Source organism: Chondrus crispus, genomic scaffold (genome assembly GCF_000350225.1).
Source record: "Chondrus crispus Stackhouse genomic scaffold, scaffold_38, whole genome shotgun sequence".
Classification (NCBI taxonomy): Eukaryota; Rhodophyta; class Florideophyceae; order Gigartinales; family Gigartinaceae; genus Chondrus; species Chondrus crispus.
This window is the reverse complement of record NW_005179318.1, coordinates 92,664-101,630: the sequence shown is the minus strand read 5'-3', so window position 1 is coordinate 101,630 and position 8,967 is coordinate 92,664.

The following is an 8,967-nucleotide window of genomic DNA, read 5'->3' as shown; positions in this document are numbered from 1 at the left end:
CCGCCGCCGCGCTACATTCTGCACCGCCAGCCGTGGCCACGTGATAAGGGAACGAAAGGAAAGGACTCGGGGAGAGGCGGACTGACCACCATACATGCCATCGGCGAGCTTCAGCGCAACTTCGGCGCTTCCACTGGAGGGCCCCGCGCTGGCCCCTGCTGTCCGTGAAGAGGGTCAATGGCCGTCGCTCCCGCCGACACGCGCTGCGCGATGGGCCGGATGAGGGGGCGTTGCGTGGGTTGGACGGAACCACATGATGGTAAGGACGGCACGGAAAGGGACGCTAACGGAAGTCGTGAAAGGAAGGGACTGGGGAGGCAGGACGGGTAATACGTTGACACAGGGACGATTGGTCGAGAACGTGGAAGTACGGCGGAGAGAGCTACGACCGCAGCTCACGAAAAAAGGAAAGCAGAAGGCACAGAACACGGACAGACAGTTCTACAAAGACCTGTGGACGCGGACGTCCACACTTAAGAGAGGGGCCATGTAGCATATCCCCCTCCCGGAATTAGATTTCGATTATATTTGTAACTATACAGCCCGAGCTCTACAGTACCTCAGTGCGCGCACACACGTGTACGACACGTGTGCTGCCAGCCCCGACGGCTGACAGCACTACAGTGCAGGCCGACCGGCACTACTGTAACGTTATGATAGCTGACTCTGTATATTAAATATGAGTGGACAGCCGGCGGTGGAGGACGACAAGCACGGACTTGTCAAGGATCCTCCACCTTGGCCCGCCCGCTTTCTTTTAGGTACTTCCGTCCGTTTTACCTAGGAGTAGCACCGCGCGCCGGTTGAGGACGCGCGCAGCACGCCCACGAGCCGGCTCCGCCTCCGCCGGTCGGTACTGGATCGTCACCCAGTACCGCTCCGGGGCGTCGAGGCGTAGAACCGCTCGCGCGTGGGCGCGTCCTCCCCGATCCCGCTCTACCACCGCTACGTCGAGCCCGTGCTCGGTACCGTGGGTGGGCCGTGCTTCTATCTTCCCGCCGATAGGGGCCTTTTCGAACTATCAGTACTCACCCCCCTCGTCGTTGGGGGTGATTATACTACAGAAGTGGGCTTATTCCCAACACCTCTTGAATTGGTTGAAGGACCTTTTGTTTCGACGATGCAAGGTAGAAAGGTAGATTCGAAGGAGCTACGACTGCAGTGTTACCGATGTCTTTCTCCGGCCGTGGAAGCTCGTGTGTTGAGTTTAAATCGAGACTCCTGTTTGAAGCTGAGACTGGATACTGCGTTCCAAACAAGGAGTTGCAGCGATTGACGGACTTTAGATCGACATCGAGCAGAGGGTTGTTCATCCTTGTCGGCTTTGAGGATGCTAGTAAGCTCCTTGATGTAAGGTGGGAGGGCCTCTTCTTCCCTGAACTCAGAGATGTCCGTCGGATCGCCGGGGGGCTCCAAGTCGGGGAGGCTCGCTTCATTCGCCGCTTCTCCCCGGCTTGCAAACGCTTCCGGTCTGCTTGGTAACAACACGTCATCTAAATTCCGCACATCTTCTAACTCCAAGAAGAGGGGAGGAGGTGCCGATGTTGGAGGGAACATGCCTTCTTCAAAGTCCTCATCAATGACAGAGTACGACCGCGGGAATACGAATTCCATGCCATCCAACTCAGCCAGTAGAGGAGCGGACGGGGCTTTCCGGACATCCTCATACGCCGCCCTTATGGGCTTGCCAATATGGTCTTGGCGCCTTGAAAGGACCACGAAGTGAGGCTGTAGGTTCCGCACGTACGCGTGTTCCCACGAGCCAAACTTGGGACCTCTCTTGAAGCAATACACGGGGTCATCACGTGATAGCTATTCGGCTTGAGCCACTTGTGGACATCGAGACTTATCGAGGAGCCTCAAAGCTCTTCATGCCACTTGCTCGTTATGCGCTGTGATGAGATCAACAGACAGCTTTGCTTGGGGAAGACCAACAAGCGACGGAGTGTAACCCCAAGCCATCTCGAAGCTTCTTAGTGTCTTGCTTCCATATAGAATGTTGCTGAGGTACACGGCACGTGTGCCCACGTCTTTTCATTCGAACGAGTCGACAATGCACGCCGAAGAGTTTGACGCATCCTTCAGCAGACGTTGGATTAGCACACGGACAACCGCATTCTTCCTCTCTACAACGCCGAGTTTGTTATGATGTCGGGCTGGACGGGGTTCAAAACGAATTGCGAAATACCTTAGGGCGTCAGCAAAACGGGAGTTAAAGAACTCGATGTCTCCCGATATAATTGACGTTGCACCGTGAACGTTTATCCATGCGACTTCCAACTACCGAGCTGCTTCGTGCACCTCATGGGTCCGCATCAGGGATGCCACTGAATGCCCCGTATGGACATCCATCATGTGCAAGATGGGGGCGTTCTCAAACTCCGCACAAAAGAAGAAGTCGAGTTGGACATGGTGGCTGAACGAGGTGAGTGTCTTCCCGAAGGATATCTTCCGCGATTGGAGTGGGCGGCCTGTTTCCTTGCAGGTAGTGCCTTTCTCTACGGCTCTCTGAAGTGCTTGTTTTAGCACAGGAGTCATCACACCTCCTCGAAGGCACAGCGGCACCATGTCTTGAAAGGCAAGGTGTGAATATCCATGAAGCTTGTTGGCGAAACGACCGGCGATTCCGCCATATCGAAACCTTGCGTTCATGTTTACTGCCGGCGAGATGCTGGACGCATATGAGACTTCCGTGGAGAAGAACGTCACAAAGGAGGACGTTTTGGGCGGTACGACTAGAAGGAACGTGCGAGCCGCATCAGGGTCACTCGACATTGTAGGTTCGGTGTACGTCTTGAACGTGAGACGTTTTGACGAGAAGTTTCTCACGTCTTTCCGAATAACCAAAAGGTTTTCCGGTCCAAGCTGGTACGAACGGTGTAGGATTTCGTTACCCAGAAGCAGGAACCCATCTCCTCTCGTGACGTAGAACGGGATTTTGGCCTCCGTCTCACTCATCTAGGTCACGGGGAGGTCCCAAACCGCAATAGTGACCTCGGCGTCGCTACAGTTCTTGCCATATACGTGCAAGAACGGTTCACAGTCCAGATTTCGAAGTTTGAAAGGAATGTTGATGGCAGTGCCAGAGGGCTGTGGCGCAAGCAATCCCTCCAACACTTCTGGGACATCCCGGATCTATAATGGGATTTGGATCCGGGATTCTCGGATTAATATCCGAGGTGGCTCCGGGGTGGCTGACTAGGCTTGCCTGTTTGACCAGCCGCCAGAGCCTCTCCGAAAAAACGAGGGATGTCCCCCCGAGCCCCCATCACTGGCGTCTCGGCGCGTCCTTTTTTTCTTGGTGAAGGCGCTGGGTTCCTTGCACTCCGCTGCCCCTCTGTAGTGACCACGCTCTCCGCAGTCACAGCAAATGGATTGGGTCTCTTGATCTGAAGACCGCTGCCTAGGCAGCGGTCTTCAGATCAAGAGACGTAACTCATCTCGGGCAGTCGTAAGAGCTCTTACGACTGCCCGAGATGCGTTACCACGGCTAGAGGGTGGACCCATTCGAGTGTCCTTCTTCTGCCCGTCACGTTAGCCGACTTCAGATAGCCTGTCGAAGATGCTTGCAGAGCCAGGCCTTCCATGGGTTCCAATGAGGGACTTGATCTCATTGGTCTGCGATCAACCAAAGCTTGGACATCCTTCATGGAGAATTGGGGAGCATCCATTTAAGTTGTCTGGGTCAAATTCCTCAGCACGATCACGGCGTCGTAAAGGTTGAGCCTGCAAGAAGTGTGCCGCTGCAAGAACAAGTCAGCAACTGACGTTTTGGCATCATGCTTCTCTGCATTCACCTTTAGGTCTTGGACTGAAATGTCCAAGGAGCGGATGAAGCGGATGGTTTGCGATCAGGAATCAGACAGGGCTTTCTTATACTCATCGGCCGTGGACTCGGATTCGCGGAGAGGAACGTCAACCTTCTTAAGCTTCTTGGATATTTTGAGGACTTCCTCGAGATGTACCTTGGATACCCTTTCGGTGTCGACGACTGCTTACTCCTCTTTGTTCCGGGCTTCCGCATGCGAATTAGTTGCAGCTTAGCATTGGTCAACGTCCCCTCCTCTATGTTTGCGTTATTGAGGAGGGTAATCGCGAAAACTTCACCTACCTGCGACGAAGAGGAAGTGTTGGCGTGCAGAAAGTGCTTGGCTGCCAAACCTCGAAACCTTGAGACGAAACTGGAGAGCTTCTCGTTCCTGTTTCGGCGACACGAGGTGACTTTCTGGTATGATGCGATGAGCCTTGTGACCAGGGAAATCGGTGGGTCTACAGCGACAAGCTCGACTATAGACAGTGCTGCTTGCATGGGATCACACATCTGAAGATAGTCGAGCTGCCCTTTCGACTGGGCCTCATCGACAATCGCATTCTGAGATTCAGGAAGGCCACGCTCATAAAGCGTGCGTCCGAGAAACTTGAACATAGTATGAAAAGTGGGATTCGGGCCTTGATCGTGGGCAACTTTGAGTGAGTCGACCCACTGTCCGACCTTCTTGCGCCAGGCTTCGAGATCGCCATCGATGACGAAGAGAGGCGGGTCGAAGAATCCTGATAGTTTACTCATCTTTCCCCCTGGGCCCATAACTGTGAGAGAACGGGAACGATGAGGTTAGTAGTAGCCGCGCTCGTCGCGCGCAGCGGCGGAAGAAAGGAGTCGTGAGAGTGAGGGGGATGGGGATACTTCGAACGGAGAGTCTCGCGACTTCTCGCAGGCGCTATAAGAGGGTAGCAAGTTACCCCCGAGGGTCGATCGGGATACCGCCTTCGGACTTTTATCTCGCCGGATTTCCCGCCGGCGCGCCGCACGGATAATTTCCCTTTTTTCAGATTTAGGGCTAAACAAATAAAATTCAATTTCTAGCTTCCCACACTATTGAATCAGAGGTTCATTAACGTTGTCCGTAAAATATCGCGTTGTTTTTTCCATTTGCCCACAAACTCGATGGACGTAAAGTGAACCCGAGTTTGAAAAATCCCATCACGAGTTTTGCGACGTCCAGCAATGCTTCGGCGGCATCTGTGGCAGATCCTGCCGCGCTTTGATTCATTAATGTTATGTTACATCCAGAAATGAACCACCCTGACGGTTCATTTCTGAAAGGGCCTCGTGCTTACTGACGGGCTGACGTACAACCCCAAAATAAGTGTCACGCCTTTCCATACTACAATTTTAAACATCAGAAATTTTTTCTACGGCAAATGATTCAATCGTACTGTATTCAACTCGGTCGTCGCCGTCGGCGCCGCCGCCACTATCGCCAAATTAGATATAAAATCCAATCCCTCGTACCCTAAACCACATCTGTCGCCGCCGCCGCCGACGCCGCCGTCGGCAAATTAAATCTACATTGTCACTGCACAGTATTATTAATCGCGCACCCCCTGACTGCCCTCACACCCCCTACCCCCCACACGATCTCCACGATTGCGCACGATTTTATTTCCCCTCATCAACGAAGACGAGCGAGCAATGCGACGCGGCGATCCTCGACAGCTGGGCTGCGCCTGCTGTCGAGGATCTACTACGGGGTCGAGGATGGGCTGCGCCCGCCTCGACTTCAGCGATCGAAGCGGAAATCCTCGACAGCTGGGCTCTGCCTGCTGTCAAGGATCTTCTCTAGCTGCAGTCAAGTGCTCTCTAATTCATAAATGGGGGCGACAATCGATTAAAACCAATTAAAACTTGAAACCAGCATGAATTAGTCTCTAAAATGCCATCTGCTGTATAAAATATCTGGACCTCAAAAATGACGCCTGCATAAAAAGCGTTTGCGTCAGTACTAAAATGGTTATGATGTTCCAATGCAATAATTCTTTAAAATGCACATTCAGGTGGTCATCCGTCTTGCACACGTGCCTGTAAGAAGTAGAAGAGCCATTTTATTCCACATCATTTCCAATTCCTACATTTGCAGTATTATACCAGTATATACAACTAAAGGAATACAGTCATTTGCATTGTATTTTATCACATTGAATACCGAAGAATGGCAAGACTATTTTTAGTTGGTTAAAGGACATAGAACCTGACATTTATATGCGTATATATATTTGCAACAAGACAGTACATCATTCAAAATGGGTTACGCCGACATCTCTCCCAATACATATTCAAAAATCAACCTTCATAAAAACTTTGAAACTTGACTGGATGCATCAGGTGCTAAGCTACTGGCCCATTCTTTCATCATGCTTAAAATAGTATTCCACGACTTGTTTAGTACTCATCAGTGAAGTACAACTCATCGTAAAATTATATATATGAAGCTAAAGATGCAAAATGTAGGAGGAATAAAACCGGGCACTGTGAAATAAAAGCCGTTTAAGTAACATTTATCAATTTATTTACCTAAGCAGAGGGACGAGCACCACTACCGGAACCCCTTTGAGGGCCTGAATTCATGCTTTCCTTCTTCAACCTCCTTTCCAAGCGTTTCTTGTTCTTCTTTTGAATCTTGGACCGCTGGGATTCCGGGATTGAATCCCACTCCCTCGCAGTTTTCGACTCTTTTGAAAAACGTACCCTGGAAAGTGCTTCATTTTATTTTCTTGAATTCTTGTACGGCAAAGGGGACAGTGTTTTGCTTGACAGTTTACAGGATGATCAAAAGTTCTGCCATCATCAAAGATTTCCACCACTGGACACGTAGGAGTGTTAGATAGAAGACAGGGAGCAATGCAGTCTTTATGAAAGACGTGTCTGCATTGTAACTCGACCACTTCTCCATCAGGCGAGCATTGGCAGATGATGCACAACTGCGGATGACCGACGGCGCTCATGTTCGAACAACAAGGACTGCTTGCGAATTTGGGAGAAGCAAAGAATGCGAAAGGTTGGTGCGCTTGTCTCAGATCTGATAGTTCGCCTGTACCCGTTCACTATTTAAAGAGTTGTTGGGAGCAGAGATTTCCTTTTGCTGTGTTAGACTAGTTGCCATTTTAAAAATAGAATACTGGATTGATGCAAACGTAGAATAGAAACACATATGCGCTTGAGCATATACGTAGCAGTGTAATGAAGCGTATGCGAAACGTTTGAAAACCTTTCAAGAGATTTTCTCTGATTTTCATTCAGTCAAGAAATAAATGATAATCCAGAAATCTGACTAGAAACCGTGTTTGAAAAACAGAGTGTATACCTGTTTTAAAGATGTGGCGTGCGAATTCTTCCAAGCATATCGAACTATTTTTAGAATGTAAGGTTTCTGCCAAGTATCTCAACTATGGTGCATAGAGGTACACAATTAGGCTTTCAGTTGTGGAGATCTGAAATCGACCGTATATATAGCAGAAGAGAGAGGAAGGACAACGGAAAGAGTATAGTGTGGCCCTGCAAATCTAGGGAGATTTGGAGGCACATATTTCAATATCTCAGCGTCCACCAAAGCCGTTCTATGTGGTACATCAGAACCAAGCAGAAACGTTTACAGATTAATTCAACGTTTACCAAATATTTCAACTTTTACCGAATAATTCCAAATAAGCTTGTGTCTAAGAGAGTGTAAATTTATGTTTCTAGAAATAGCGAACTAGTTTTCTCGCACTGCGGGAGCCACGATTTGTAGTTGAAACGAACGCCAAATCTTTTAATTGTACGTCTTTAAATATAGTTGGTCATGAGGTCAGATTATCCTATCAAGAGCAGGTAAGTTCCACGTTGTACATCATGATGAACATCGTAGCAAATGCTGATTGAGTGATTTAAAATAATATACCCAACGCGTTGTCTGCATGACACCACGGAATCTCGTAAATAGACGTACTTGCGCCCAAGTAAAATATGCAGCAGTTCTATGAGATGTATACAATACCACTGCCAGCACATTTCTACTGCATTTCGCGACAACTGCTAGATCAAATTCTCTGATGTGAGTTTAGTAAAAGTTTTGAATGGAAGCCGGGTGATTCTTTACTGAAAGGACCGTTCAGAAACTGGGTCCAGTCCTATTTAGACGTATAAATTACGAACTTCTACAGGAATGTCAGGCTATTTTTAGTAGAGCAGAATTCTGCAGAGAATTCTAACTGTGGTCTGCAGAGTTGTAGCATAAACACCCCAACGACAGGGGTGTATGCTCAGTCCGCGTAAGAGACCCTGGAGAACGCGAGAAGAACAGAAAGCACCAGTAAGCAACGCGTGAGGAAGGACACGGGCCGGTAGCGGTGGTAGAGCGGGTCGGGTCGCGAACGCGTTAGTGTATGCGGTAGAGCGGATCGGCGCCTCGACGCCCCGGCGCGGTACTGGGTGACGTTCCAGTACCGACGGGCGGAGGCGGATCCTAGCTCGCACGCGCACGTACGCGTCCGCTACCCGTGTCCTTCTACTCTAAAATGCGAACAGAGAGAGCGTCCCCGAGTTAGAGTAAGCGTTCCGGGTTAGCCGACGGTGAGGGTCTGGCCAAGCCGATGCTTGCCTTCCCTCCGCCGCCCTCGGTTCCCGTGGTTTAATATACAATTACGCGTCTGTCGCGTCTATCATACAGGGCTACAGTACAGTCCGTACTGCACTGTAGCGCGTTACAGTGCTGAGCTACCGTACTCAGCTACTGTAGCGCTGTCCATACACGTGTGCGCGCGCGCGCCGATGATACACGTGTGTGCGGGCGTCCTGACAGTCCTGACAGTACACGTGTGTGCGCGCGCGCGATCTAATTTTAAATCTAATTCTGATCTGAGCTTATGCTACACGGCCGCCGCCCCAAGAGTGAACGTCCGCGGTCACCCTGGGCTTGAGGAGGAGGCACCCTGACTGTCCCGTCCCCTTTCGCCCCCGTGTTTTACCGTCGCCGTCCAAGTCCGCTCTCGTGACCCCTTTTCCTTCCGTGCTCGGTGCCTTTCGCTTCCCGCTAGTCGCACTCGGCCGTCCTCCGTGTCCTCGCGTTGTCGCGTTTTGTTCTCTTGCCGCCCCGGGCCGTTCTTCTTACCATCTTCTTCGCGCCTCTTCACGCGCTGCCCTTGCTGTAC